At 37.7% G+C, this 15,775-nt stretch overlaps 1 protein-coding gene across 3 annotated transcripts in view; it reads right to left on the bottom strand.

Moving 5' to 3' along the window:
• atp2b1a (ATPase plasma membrane Ca2+ transporting 1a) overlaps positions 1-15,775 on the bottom strand; it is a 254,802-nt gene that overhangs the window by 237,866 nt on the left and 1,161 nt on the right. The gene's annotated exons all lie outside the window — the stretch shown is intronic.

A 15,775-nucleotide genomic window follows, 5' to 3' on the forward strand; every position in this document is an offset into this window, starting at 1 on the left:
TTCAAATAAAATCAATAAAAAAGGAAGAATGTTTGCTTGTTTTTCATTTTGTAATGATTAGCTTGTATCATCATTAACCCCTTAACCGCCCTCTGCCGGATATATCCGGCACCGTTGTTTTATTGCTAACGCCATACTGCCGGAATTATCCGGCACATTTGCCTGTGGTTATATGAATGCCTGGCAAGTAGTATAACTGACAGTTTGGCGTGGGTATTATTACTACGTTGTATTTCGACAAGTCTGTGGTTGTTTTGGCCGGTCATGTGACGTGATTCGCATGTAACAGCTGTGAATATGGCGAAACGTAAACTGACTTCAAGTGAGGCTTTGCAGGCGATTTTGGACAGTTCTGATCATGATTGTAGCAGTTCTGAAGAAGATTTTAGCGACAGTGATGAGCAGCAACGTGCGCTGCATGATACTGTGAATGAAGACGCATCGGATGACGGCGCTGAGTGGGGTGTATCCCCAGCATCTCAGCTGGGCTGCTGCCCGTGGTGAACTACCTTTTCTGCATTCGTTTGAGGGAACGTGTGGCTTTATTGTTGATGTAAACAATTACACTGCTGAGCAGTTTTATGAGCTGTTTGTGTCACCTGATTTGATCAGACATTTTGTTCATCAGACAAATCTGTATGCAGCACAGTTTATTGAGAAAAATCCCAATTTACCTCCACATTCCCGTGTTCGTGCTTGGTTTGACACTGATGAAAACGAAATGAAAAAATTCATTGGGATTTTGATGTTGATGGGAATAATCAGAAAACCAGATATTGAGATGTACTGGTCTACAGATCCTATGTATGCAACACCTATTTTGCAGCTGTCATGACACGTAACCGATTCTCTTTGCTGCTGAAATTCTTTCATTTGAATGACAACAGAAACGAGCCAGATAAGAAAGATCCAAACCGCGACCACTTGTTCAAGCTACGTCCTTTGATTGATCATTTATTTGAAGCATTTCAGTTGCCCTACATGCCAGGACCGTCAGTTGCAGTTGATGAAAGTTTATTGTCGTGGAAGGGCCGCTTACAGTTTCGACAGTATCTACCATTGAAAAGGGCACGGTTTGGTATCAAGATGTTTTGCTTAGCTGAGAATTCAGGTTACATTTATAGATTTCGTGTATACACTGGCAAAGAGGATCCTATGAGTAGTATTTCAGCAGTGTTGCCAGATGAATGTAAGGACTTTGGACTTTCAGAAAAACGCTGTCATGTCTGTTCAAAGAAGGGTCAGCGTAGAGACGTCAAGACCTTCTGCTCAAAGTGTCCCAGCAATCCACGACTTTGTGCAGTTCCCTGCTTTGGCCTGTGGCACAGCAAACTCAAATACTGGGAATGAAACTATGATTGACTGAACTACTTTTGACTTTTGAATTACTTTTGACTTCCGTTTTTGTAGTTGACAATAAATCCAGAAGCCTGAGAAAAGGTACATTTTGTGCTTTATTATGTGTTTGCCCATTTCTAGAACTTGCACAACATTTAGTGGTCAATACTACTTGAATAAATGTAAAAAATGTAAAAAAAATGTAAAAAAGTAAAAAAACGAAAATTGTTCAGATTTCGCCTGGCGTGGGGAATATTTAGGGAGTTGGCGGTTAAAGGGTTAATAAAATGGACAGGCTCCTGTGTCCTACGTCAGCATCACTTTAGACTACTTTTTGTTGTGGGGTATGTCAGATTTGTCAGTCACAGTTACTGATCTCACCACCTCAAATTTCATGACTGTAAAATGCAGACCATGTCACATTTACCAACTAAGAACTGATCTTGCAGCACAGCTGTGCTTGCCCCTTTTTCTGACAACCGAGAGCAGACTGCCTGACAGACCCAGCAATATACGACGCGATAACAGCTGCAGCAAGTTCAGCAGCAATCTCTGCCCTTTACTGTATTTTTTCCATTCTGTTATAGTATGTAAAATAAGACAAAGACACACAAGCTTCTTGTCTATTTATGAGGTTCAAAACATGCGTTACTTATTCCTCATCGCTACATTCTATGCATTGTACTTCCAGCTAATCACTCACTAGTTGTCAGCTCTTGGCACGGAAAGATCCCACCCCTTTAACAAAAAAAAAAAACAAAACATTTTTATCATAGCCAGTCACAGACTAGCTGGTCTCAGTCATTGAGTATGGCTACAAAAAGTCATCTAATGCAACATAGCCTTTAAACACACCAACAAAAGCATCTGGTGGCAGATTTTTACCTCACTGTTCTGCTTAGAACAACATTTATACAAAGAAAATTTTTAAATATTTCATTGGTACCCTGAAACTACCCATGTGCTGATCATGTTCCTGTTCACATCTGGATCGCAGATTAAACTTTTGAGGACAACGGAAGATAAAGAAAAATCAGAAATTTGGCAGATAACTTTAAAATGATGTGCAAGAGCTTTAGTGTCAGCAGTGCTTATCAGCCAACCCACGGCTTCACACGCAGACTGATTTGTTTGTCAAGTCATCACAGTTGTCTGGCCCTCAACATGCCTTAGTTATGCTGTTAAGATTTTTCCAAAAAACAAAAAAAAAAAAAAAAGGCTGGACCGAAAATCTTTTTCACAGAAATATACAAGGTCTTTCAAAAATAAATAATTAAAAAAAAACCAAAAAAAAAAAAAACCAACAACCTTCCACCAAATATGATTCAACCATTTTTAACGTAAAAAAAAAATCCGTCTTTCATACAGCAAAAAATTATGGCAGGAAATTTTTTTACGCTTTAAAAACTGACAGAGAGAGCACAACAGTTTTAAAAACTAAAGACAACATAACATTTAAAATAGTGGTATATCCATCAAGCAGTTACCCAACTGTCATTTAAGTAAACTATCATTGGTACTCATAAATATATGTCCATGTGTGATAGACAAATAAGGTGATATTATCTTGGGTGGCATTTCAGCATAGGGTTTATAAAGAATGAGATCATCATGGACTATCTGATCCATCTGACCATGTGCACATTTAATTTTTCTCCAGCAAATGAAAAATACTGGTTAAAATACAAAAAATAAAAACTCAAAACATATCTGTACTGTTGAATTAGTGAATTCCAAAATAATTTAGGATAATTACACTTAAACACTTAAAAGCTGTTTTTGTAACAAAGTATTTTTAAAATGTGGTTTGTCAGAGAATCACTCTGTTAGGTTTGCACCATTTGCTATTGTAAGATTTATATTATTAGCTTGTTAAACTAAAAAGAGTAACTTTTAATGGACGAGTCAATTTTTGACATAAATCCAATATTTTAGAACTCTTGTAAAACAGTCTTTGCTGTGCAGTTTCCATAATGTCTCACAAGTGATCAGACTTTGTTACTACTTAGCCTGCAAACCCATAATTACAAGTTACTATAGTCAATTAATCGTAACTGAAACTGAATTATAGTCAGTAACATATCATTATACAACATAAGTGCTTTTACCGTGTTCTCAGATTTTAGAGGTTATGTTCATGAACATTACTTTGTCCTCAAAAACTAAACAAAACACAAATTTAGTGTATACAGATTTGTATTCAGCAATGAAGCAGTGGTGATTTGCCATATCCATTATGTTAACTGGGAGAAGCGCTTCAAGCACTGAAATCCTAAATACATTTTATGTTTGTATTAAACAGAGCAGCTCAATCCATCAATGTAGACAAGCCAGATAGCCACTTTGTTTGAAACTTGCCTCAATTTTTAATTGTGGACATTGTTGTTGACACTGCCATCATGTCCATATGCGTAAGGCTGGGGATATATTTAACGCTACACGATTCATAAGTTTGATGACGCTGCTGTTACGTAAGCAATGTACTGTTTATAGTGGTGTCAGTACGAGAAATCACTGGGAGAAAACACCGGGTTTTGCTGTGTTGTGAATTGAGGAAAGACGTTAAAAATAAAAATAATTTGCATTCTGATGCTTTAAATGTATCTCGTAATTATGATGGGAAATACGAGACACTTGTATTGCCTAAGTGAAAAACTAATGAAGAAAAGCACCATGAAAGCATTTGCACGTCAGAATTTAACTCTGATGACCTGCTGTGAAGAAAATCTTCAAGGTTATCCGGATTAATCCAGAATTCCAGAGCAAAATTATATGGGGATAGGGACTTCATGACACCAGAACTGTAGTATACATCCATCCATCCATCCATTTTCCAACCCGCTGAATCCAAACACAGGGTCACGGGGGGTCTGCTGGAGCCAATCCCAGCCAACACAGGGCACAAGGCAGGGAACCAATCCTGGGCAGGGTGCCCAACCCACCGCAGGACACACACAAACACACCCACACACCAAACACACACTAGGGCCAATTTAGAATCACCAATCCACCTAACCTGCATGTCTTTGGACTGTGGGAGGAAACCGGAGCGCCCGGAGGAAACCCACGCAGACAGGGGGAGAACATGCAAACTCCACGCAGGGTGGACCCGGGAAGTGAACCCAGGTCTCCTAACTGCGAGGCAGCAGCGCTACCACTGCGCCACCGTGCAGCCCCCTGTAGTATACAATACCAGTGAAATTTCGTTTTTTTTTTTCTATAACAAAATACTAGTACAGTAATCCCTCCTCCATCGCGGGGGTTGCGTTCCAGAACCACCCGCGAAATAAGAAAATCCGCGAAGTAGAAACCATATGTTTATATGGTTATTTTTATATTGTCATGCTTAGGTCACAGATTTGCGCAGAAACACAGGAGGTTGTAGAGAGACAGGAACGTTATTCAAACACTGCAAACAAACATTTGTCTCTTTTTCAAAAGTTTAAACTGTGCTCCATGACAAGACAGAGATGACAGTTCCATCTCACAATTAAAAGAATGCGCATCAGGAGCAGATAATGTCACATAGATAGAGAAAAGCAAACAAATCAATAGGGCTGTTTGGCTTTTAAGTATGCGAAGCACTGCGGCACAAAGCTGTTGAAGGGCGGCAGCTCACACCCCCTCCGTCAGGAGCAGAGAGAGAGAGAGAGAGAGAGAGAGAGAGACAGACAGAGTTTGTTTTTCAATCAAAAATCAATACGTGCCCTTCGAGCTTTTAAGTATGCGAAGCACCGTGCAGCATGTTGTTTCAGGAAGCAGCTGCACAAAGATAGCAACGTGAAGATAATCTTTCAGCATTTTTAGACGAGCGTCCGTATCGTCTAGGTGTGTGAACAGCCCCCCTGCTCAATCCCCCTACGTCAGGATCAGAGAAAGTCAGTGCAAGAGAGAGAGAAAAGTAAGCTGGGTAGCTTCTCAGCCATCTGCCAATAGCGACCCTTGTATGAAAATCAACTGGGCAAACCAACTGAGGAAGCATGTACCAGAAATTAAAAGACCCATTGTCCGCAGAAATCCGCAAACCAGCAAAAAATCCGCGATATATATTTAAATATGCTTACATATAAAATCCGCGATGGAGTGAAGCCGCGAAAGGCAAAGTGCGATATAGCGAGGGATCACTGTACACTTAATTGGCTGACACCTTTATCCAAGATTACTTACAACATTAGCGATACAGCTGGTTCCATTTGGAACACAGTGTCAGTAGTTTGAAGTCCAAAGCCATAACCATCCTGCCACACTTCTGTCAAAAACTGCCACAGTAGTAACATACCCATCAAAAATTTACCCAACTAGCATGTAAGTAAACTAGTATTAGCATTTTAAATATCAAAACACAATGCAGGGCATGAATTTTAATGGAAAAAGGATCTCTCAAGAACAACAACAAACAGATGAAATTTTATAATCTAAAGAGGATTTCAGCATATGGTTTATAAAGAATGATATCAACACAGCCTACTTAACTTATCACACCATGGGCACATTACAAATGTATTCTTTAACATTACTTACCTGTACATTAACTGAAAAATGCCATTTTTTAAACAAAGATTCAAATATCATTACATCTGTGTTGTTGAATTACTGAATTCAGGATATCTCAAAATAAACTCTTTAAATCATTTTTTGTACCAACAGGCTTTTAAAATGTGGTTTGACAGAGAACCCCCTCTCTTAGGTTTGCAACAGTTGTTACTGTAAAATATTTGTATCATCTGGTTAAAAGCAAACTGAAGAGTAACAGATGAGACAAACTGATTTAAATTTGCAAATGTCATAAAATACTGTAACTTTAAATTTTCCAAATTTGTCCCTCCTTTTAATTATTTTATTTTATTTTTTTTTACATTGGATCAAACTTTAATTTCTATGTGAAATCAAACTTGTCAGCTTTACATTAGTCCATTACTTCAGAATCCCTATAAAACACCCTTTGTTGTGCCGTTTTAAAATCTCTTATGACTGATTAGACTTTGTTTAGTCTGTGTACCAATCCAAAAGTAAAACATTAACTGGACCTACAGTTTAAATGATAGACTGCATTACACTCACCAGATACCTTTCAAATAGGACATATGTGCTTTCACTACATTTGATGCATTTTAGAGATATTAGACAAATGGACATTACTTTGGTTAATAAAAAAGAAATGACAAATTTAACATTTGTATATCTAGCAATCAAGTATGACAGTTTGCCTGTCCGCTAACTGCATAATCATAGTGCTTTGTAGCATTAAATATATTTTATTTTGATATTAACAAATGGAGCAGCTCATTTCATCACCTTTGAAGGAAAGCCAGATAGCCACTTGATTGTAAATTTACCTTGATTTTTATGTCACACAACTGTTTGCTTGTATGCAAGGCGTATGCAAAGTTACTAATTCTGCAATTGGGATAAAAGAGGTAATAACAGAAGCCTGTGAGAGATTTTTGGCTTTATTTAAAATAATAAAACACTATTCCCATAATCACACGCTGAAATTGTCCCATCTGGGAGACAAAGCATTTCTACACAGGACTTAGGTTATTCTTTAGACAGGGAGATGCAGTGCTGTTATCACTAGAGAGACATGTTTATACAGTATGTAGTTCTTATTCACGTTTTCACATACTACTTTGCCATCTGAATTAATTCACTTGCAATCACGCACGAGTCCAGTACCAACTATCAATTCAATAATACCAATACTGAAAAAAGCTAGAACCATTAGGTTTTCAGAACACTAGTATTGACTGGTACTGAAAAGTTTCAGTTATTTTACCATCTCTATATGGTCAAATGATGGCCAGACAGTTTCACTTTTGAAACAGATACCCATTTTTCTGTAGAAGAGCCAACACTACAGTCAGCATTAAGAACCGCATACCAATAATCAAACATGATCGTTTTACATCTTTGAAGAAAAAAAAAAAAAATAGATAATTCTGTTCTTCTATCAGATAATTGGGAAGTTAAAGCAAGATCATTACATAGCAATGTTCCAAATTACACATAAGGATGAAATGGGTTTTGAAAGGGTCTGTTCAAAAGTCCAACCACTCACTAAAATAGTGCAAGACGACAGTATGCAAGGAGCACTGCAAAAAGCAATGGTCTAAATTCATTTTTGGGTTATATTTACCTGTACTACTGCTAAAGAGTTCACAAACAATGTACTTGTTGGGGTCATTTTCCATAGGTAACTGCTAAATGTACTGAATCAATAAAATAATTATTTTATTTACTGTTACCCAATATTATTTTTTGTTTCAAAATAACACTCTCAAACCAGCTGAAACCAATTCAGGTCAGACAGGGGCCAACAGCAACTGGAACAAAGCAGAAATCACCCCTTTAACAGAGCACCTATCCAGAAAGGTGCCTACTCATGCACATACCCAAACAGGGCCACTTCAGATTCACTAAACAACACTACCAGTAAGGCTCCAGACATGAGTGAGGAAAACCTGGGTAACTGGGGAAAACCTGATAAAAACAAAATCCAGGCTCGGTATTCAAACCAACAATGCTTTTAGAAATATGCAACAACACAGAAAAATCACGCACATTCAAACCTCAGGTTACTGTATGAACAACCGAGTGGCTAGAAGACAAGCTACTCTGTCTTACACAGATTCGGTAGTGCTACAGGTATAAGTAATGAGGAAGGAAGGAAAAAAAAAAAAAAAAAAAGTGACAGGAGCAGGGCACACATTCTAACAAATTCTGCTGCCCTGACAGTCATAGAAAAATATCAGGAGCAGAATTTAAAACTGGAAAAATAAAAATTGTTTAAAGGCTTTGATCAGAATTATTGGTAGTAGATTTTAAAATGGCATTTGGGAATTTTCTCCTGAAGTACATGGCAATATCATGACAGTTGTGTCAAGTTTGACTGCCAAATTTATTGACCCAGAGTTTCAAATCTGGGAGTAACAATTCTTTTCATTGTCCAGTGAATACAACTAAGTGAAATTCAGAGGCAACTTTTTTTTTTTGTAATATAAAAACAGTATTGAAAAAGGTGGTTAAAGATTTTAATTGTTTTGTTTAACCAAGGAATTCAGGATTTCAAGTAGAATAAAAAGATGTGTTAACCGTCCACACGTGCATATAACTGACTGAAATTTGCTTTCATGTGAAATATATACATTTTCTTCTTGTATTTGATTTTTACTTGTGTAAAACAGTTGCAGATCATCTATATTTAAAAAAAAAAAATCTTGTCAGCAAGTGTGTGAATGCCAGTACATAGATATATAAATAATAAAAATTAAGCCAGTGGTCTCAACCTCCAGTCCTGGAGGGCCACAGGTTCTCATTCTAACCCTTTTCTTAATTGGTGACTGGTTTTTGCTGCTAATTAACTTCTTTTGAATTCATTTTCATAGACTTGTTTGAATTTCTTCATTTTTTTCCTTAAATGGCACCCAAACAGAAATGAAATGCGAAATAAGTGAGCCACCAAAACACCAACCGAGTCAGGGCTTCAAAACTCCAACCAATTTCACTCCAACCAGTTGTTTAATTAGGTGCCAATTCTTGTTGTTAATTAAACCTGTTCTTTAATTCCATAGCTTGTTAATGCTCTCATTGCACAATGGCATACATTTCTGAAATTTTTGATTTTCTATTTTCTAAGAGCACTGTTAAAATGTGTTGGGGAGCTGAGCAGATAAAGAAAGATAAAGGTCTTAGGAATGCTTATTTTCAAATATTGCATGATGGACATAGTTTGCTGGTCCTGTTTTGGTTCATTTTATATCTCATTGTTTGGCTGCTATTTAAGGAAAAAGAAATAATTAAGGGGTCTGAGGCTTCAAGAGCAAGTCAATTAAAATTTAAAATAAGTTAATTAGCAGCAAAAACAGGTCACTTAAGAAAAGGGTTAGAATGAAAACCGGCAGCCACTGCAGCCCTCCAAGACCAGAGTTTGAGACCATGAATTAAACTATACAAGACTTTCAAGTAATAAACCAAACATTCGTCAGGCATTATTCAAACCCACTAAGGAGGGTTGCGGGGAAGCTGGAGCCTGTCCCAGAAACCACAGGGAGCAAAAGTAGGAACAATCCTTGGAGTGGGTGCCAGTCCATCACAGGGTGAGTGCACACACTGGCCAATTTAGCATCATCAATACACCTAATTAGTTGGTCTTTGAAATGCGGGAGGAAACCAGAGATGGGACATTTTTACTGCAGACATTATTCAGTAAATATTTAAACCTACAAATGCATTAACAACGAGGGACATGTTAAACAAAACATGAATAGCACAACTATAAAATTCTGCAAATCTTGGGAGTAAAATTTTAAAACTTCATTGGCTCATCACAGTTTTCTAATACGTGTTAATGGGCCACAAACAGAAATTACCGGAAAGGAGGAAAAAAGTATCAAATAGCAACAAAAACCAAAGCTGATAAATATCCAATTTGTTCCAGCTAGTAAGTCACACACAAAAAAAAAAAAAAAAAAGTACTAAATAGCAAAAAACATGATTAACTATGAATGTAGTATCTAGTAAAAAGAGCAATGATTATAAAATTAAAAACGCACATAACAGTAACAAACAATTCTGTACAATCCAGGAGTAGAAAAGTATTAAAGAATTATTCGTTGTGCTTTCAGATACAAAAATAATTAACTCTGCAAGTGATATACAAAATTGCAATTTGCAAATACAAAATTACACTTCAGAAGAGAAATGTATGAAAACATTACTCTAACTCCCCTATTATAAAATTCTAAAGAATAAAAACATACAAACCAAACGTGTGTAAACATACTGCACTCCCCAAATGAGAAAAATGGGTAAATATGGGGGGGATGAATGAAAGAAAGCACAAGTTTATTGGATGGATACAGAAATGGACCAGAACCAAAGTGTGTCAAGGGGACAATCCATAATGCCGCAACATTTGTGTCAGCACCTACAGCAGAGCAAGGAGATGCCACTGGGGTAATAAAAAGAGGAAACAAAATAGAAATAAGCATATGAACAAGATCCCAACAAAGTACACCAAGTCTACATATTTAAATATTCTATCATAAGTGTTGTTAAACAGATGTTTCAACTGCAATTCTAATAACCTTGTTAAAGAGCTCAATTGTTTACTCCAAATATTCGGGTGTTAGATCTCAGAACATTAAGTAGCATATGTGATTGGGTAAAGCCAGTTAAAAAGTAAAGGTGAATTGGGCGGCTCAGTATCAGACTAATAAATAAAAAGGGGCCTTTAATAGCCACACTAAGAAAATGTTGCAGTAACAGATACAACATGATCCCTCAGATAGACAACCCTTGAATTGGGGAACGGTGTGACTGACATTGGGCTTTAAGTCCATCTCATGTTTGGCACAAACACAGAAGAGAATGTCTCTGCAAACACTGACTGGATATGTACAGCAGCACAACCCGCTGACATGCAATATACCCAACAACACAGCCATGTTCCCTGCCAACAGGAAACATCACTGTCGCAGGATGTGCCGCATAATGAACAAGACAAGTAGAGCCAACAGATTACACAACTGAACACGACTCATGAACTACAAGTTACAGCCCATAGCTGCCATAATGTAAAACTTTGACATGAGACGCACGCCCCTGCGCACCACTGACAGGAAAGGCCAATGGCGTGTAACATGCAACTGACACATCAACTACAGCCAAGCAATCATTCTGCATGTCTGAAATGAAAGCAACCTCGGCAATTGAACAGCATTACAATTATCTCAGCTGAGGGACTGGGAGTGCCATCTTTTGTAAGAGATCCATGTACCATCTGCTCCAAAGTGTGTTCATACCACATATCTGACAGATAAAGAAACAGGCCGACATGTGCAGATGGCAACCTGTGTAACACATGCCAGCTGACTCTCTTCATGATTCACATGCATAGACCAAGGAATCAGGGGGACCACCCAAGCCCTGGCCATTTTTACTCATAGTATTGTGCCAGTGATTCCAGCAAAGCTGACCCTGAAAGAAAAACTTAGAATTTAGTTTTTCAAAAAGAACCACTAACCTATTCCACTTCATAACCAATCACATTTATACAATTGATCCAGGAAGGAAGATATCTATAGATAGATAGAGATAGATACTTTATTAATCCCAATGGGAAATTCACATATAGCTCACCACATACTTATTGTCAATCAGTAGCTTCGGGCAATCTACAATTTGTACTATAATTCCTCATCAGGCACTATGCCAGATGGTTTGATTAGCGCCCAAAAGCTTAAAACATAGCAACTTCTGCGTCAACCCCCCTGACCACTTTGGAATAATTTCTTTGCCTTGTTGGATTACAACTTATATCCTACAGTATGTCTTTGTCTGCATGTGGTCCAAAAGTGGCTCATGCAAAAAAAAAACAAAAAAAAAAAACACAACACCACCACACACACACACACCCCCCACACAAATCCTGCACAAATATTCATATATAAAGTGACCAAGGTGGAAAAATAGATTTACCAAGCATGTCTTTAACCTTTGAAATTTCAAGTATGTAAAACAGAAATACTGTACATTCAGTATCATCAACAATCTGGTATGTGGTAAATAAAATGGCATTTACTTTGTTTGTAAAGGCAACACACAATAGTTAAATGAAATGTAGCATTTTTGCAATTGCAAGATTTCAAAGATCAACAAAATAATAATATACATCTGCAAAGTAAACATTCTAAACCTAAACATTTCTAATTAACAGCTAAAAAAAATTCTAAGTGGAAAAAGTAGCTGAATCAGACAGTGAAGAACAGATTGTAAGAGAGAGAAAAAAAACACAAACCTGTACTATCAGATAAACATCTTGTAAAGCAGCACTGGTTGCACCCTTAGCTTTTAAACAATAAGACCACAGGAGATATTAGTTCTGGTCTAAAGGCCTTTGTGACCTCACTTGGCATATAGTCAAAGGTTATTTTATTTGAACCAACTGGTAATCATTAATGGAAATTTTCCAGTACAATAGCATACAAGAACTTTATGTACTAAGTGAGGGAGTACAGTAGCTCCAATTTTTCATCACAACCGACTTCTTAAGCAGAAATTAGTGATTTAGCTAAATTGTTTAACTTTTTCCCTGCATTCTCTCCATGGATATTTAAAAAAAGACCTTGTATTTTGACACAGGACACCATTGCACCCCCACCCAGCTTACAATGAATAAGAGAAAAAAAAAAAGTTTTAAAAACAGTTGATATTGGATATTGTTCATAAGAATGTATGAAATTCCGACTTATTTTCAGAGGGTATGCAAGACATAGTCTCTTAGAGTAAACTGAACTCTGTTCTTTTTAAACAGTAAAACTGATCTTGGTCTGTCCTTAATTTACACAGGGCAGAAAAACCACACACTACACAACCATAATAAACCCACCAACTATCAGAAAACTAGTAAAAGAAGAGTTAAACTAGGAGTTCAGTAAGAGACAAGAGCCCACCTCTGGGGGAAAAGAATACCTACAAAATCAGTCTAAAGTTACCATGATCCTCAATTTGAGAGGCCAAAACACATGATAACAAGAAGTGTCTAGCTATGATACACTTAGATATTTTTTATATAAAATTTAAATTGATGTAGTGTGTATATAACGGGTAGGTCAGGTGAACCCCCAGACAACTTAAACAGTAAATGTTTATGGGGAGGTCCTATTTTTTTACATTACCAACACTATTAGAATAGACAATAGGCAAGCTTACCAATTATGGCATCATTCAAAATGTTTGTATTAATATTTAAAAATGTGACACAATATTCTGCTTCAAGTAGCAGAGAGGGGGTAACCAGTGATAAACAGCTCATCTCCATTAGTTTCCCATATATTTAATAAAACAAAATATGAATTACTGTATTCGCCTGTCCTCACAGCAAATAGTACAGTGCAGTGGTTTGTACATTGCTTCTACATCACTAGAACTAAAGCCATGCCAACGGGAACAGCCTTGCTAAAGGGGTGGCAAGAAATCTTTAATTGGGAAGAGCAGAGTTTGTCCAACAGACAAATTGCATTTTCCATTAATTCATAATCTAGACGACTTCTTACATTTTTCTATCTCTTATTCATGTTTCTGTGTATAAAAGGTTGTATTTTTAAGCGATTTTGGGCTAAATTCTTTTAAACACTTGACGTCGTCAAATGTTTTGACTTAAAAAAAAAAAAAAAAAAAAAAAACACAACAACAGAATGCAGTGCGAATTGCGCAGTATATTAACAAATGGTACGTCGGAAAGATTACCTCACTGTTCATGTTCAGTATCCATATAGATCCATGACTGCAACCAGAACTCGATGGCAGAGTTAAGATGTACTGTGATCGCTCGGCCACCTGCAGGTGTGTGGAATACCAGCGACACTAGTCCGCACTGCAGCAGGCACTTGCAGATAATGAAAGGAAACATTTAAATAGTACATGCGAAGGATTGAGATGGCGGAGGGAATGCCTTACTGGACAAAAAAGTGAGTTCTGCGTTACACCCTTAGAAATAATACCGAGCACTGGCATACGGGGTTTAGTTGTCATTTGTGCTTTCGTATGAGACTAAAGGGGGTGGATTGAATGGGTTTATCAGCGGCGCTGTAACTGAGAAGCGACTTGGTCTTTACATCATACCAGTTTACTGCCCCTTCGTGCAAAAGCAGCGACAAAGGCGATGCCAAAAATTACATTACTTTTGTTTTTAGTTTAAATGATGCGACTTTCACGGGGTACAATTTTACATCGGCCGACTGCTGGACACAACACCGACTGGCAGTGTTTTGACAAGCGATGACAAAAGCGATTTAGTCGCTTTTACTTTAGGCGTCGGGATTATCTGTCAACCAAATACGACATCGCGAAAAGGAGGGGTGGTATGGGAGGGGGGTTGTGAGCTGCCTTTGAAAAGCGTCTACGACAACAACCAAAAAGCTCGCATTCATTCAACTCTGAAGTAGAAGCACCTGATGAAATTCGGTTTAAAAGCTTTGCTCTCAAACTATGAAACCAACAACTTCATCCTTAAAAATACACTGACCGCTGCTGAAAAACACCAGCGTGTGCAAAAAGCTACTATCCCTAAAAGAACTTATTCTGCAACTTACACAGACTACACGGCCAACAATTCCGTATGTTCCTGTCCAGTGTCGGAATGAAAAGGTGGCACTCAGCAGTACTCGGAACAGATTTTGCTAGATTCAAGGTCATAACGTATATGTGCCTTATACAGCCAGTCTGAGACACATCTGACGAATGTTACACTGCATTTAAAAAAAATTAAGGCCAGTCTTGAAACACTCAAGGTTAAAAAGGGAAATATCGCGATTTACTGTTAAGGGCACCATCAAGCACGCTCGGTTTTACATGAGGACCGACTGGTAAACCATAAAAGCTACCCGTTCCTGGAGACCCTGAGTGACCTACTTCACCTGACAGAGCACCAGATATTGATTCTGGAACAATCCTGCTAGGAGGTTAGGATTTGTTCCTAGCTTTAAGTGAATACAATGTAGACTACAGAGTTCCACTAAACAACCCCCCCCCCCCCCCCCCCCCCCCATCGGTAATAAGCAAGAAGCAAATAAGGTAAGAAACAACCTGACAAACATAAATCAGTTTTAGAATATCTATAAAGAACTTGGAGTTGTATATTAAAGACTTTTGAACTTTAAGCCATAATGTACGTTCTAAGCTACTACTCTTCCTAAAGGGTATACAGGCGATCTACCTCTCTTGCCAAAATTATTAATAAGTTTTAACAGCAGTATGGTGTGTCAAAATCGTTTTGGGGTATGAGTCGTTAACATCCAGGCCTACCGGCCAAGATGATGGCTATCCCTTCATCCCAACTGCTCCTAAGCAAAGCCACTTATCCAACTACAGAAATCAGTTAACTGCGTAATAAATACACTTGTCACTTTGGACGGAGAGTTGAGGTTCTCCCTAAAACGAAAGCCGTCTACTAATTTCCACAGGGAACATGTGATAAAGAACATGCCTGTCTGCTTTTAATATCATTCGTTACATTTCTTATTGATTGGTACCTCTATCAACATAAACCTGCAAGGTCGATTACGGTATTTTTTAATTTGATGGCAAATACGCTGTCAATAAAACTACCATGTTCAAAATGAAAACCTTAGAACAGCAGCTTGAAATCGTTGTCAGCGGATGACTCGAAACTTGCATATACAACTCATTGGTAACACGAAATAATGGAAAAATGCAAATAAAGATGCTCTTACTAAGACGGGAAAAACGTAAAAGTTTATGTACTTCTGGATGATAGTGAATGAGGTGCATCACGACAACCAATTAGGAACAGGTACTTGTGCATCGGTTTTGCTTACCAGCCACGGCCTGCAAAACCTTTAAGGAAAGCAGGGTGTTCGTTCTTGTAATGATGATCGGTCAACACTGGCATTAAAATAACCTAAAAAGAGTATAT

This window comes from Erpetoichthys calabaricus, chromosome 1, assembly GCF_900747795.2.
Source record: "Erpetoichthys calabaricus chromosome 1, fErpCal1.3, whole genome shotgun sequence".
NCBI classification, from domain to species: Eukaryota; Metazoa; Chordata; class Cladistia; order Polypteriformes; family Polypteridae; genus Erpetoichthys; species Erpetoichthys calabaricus.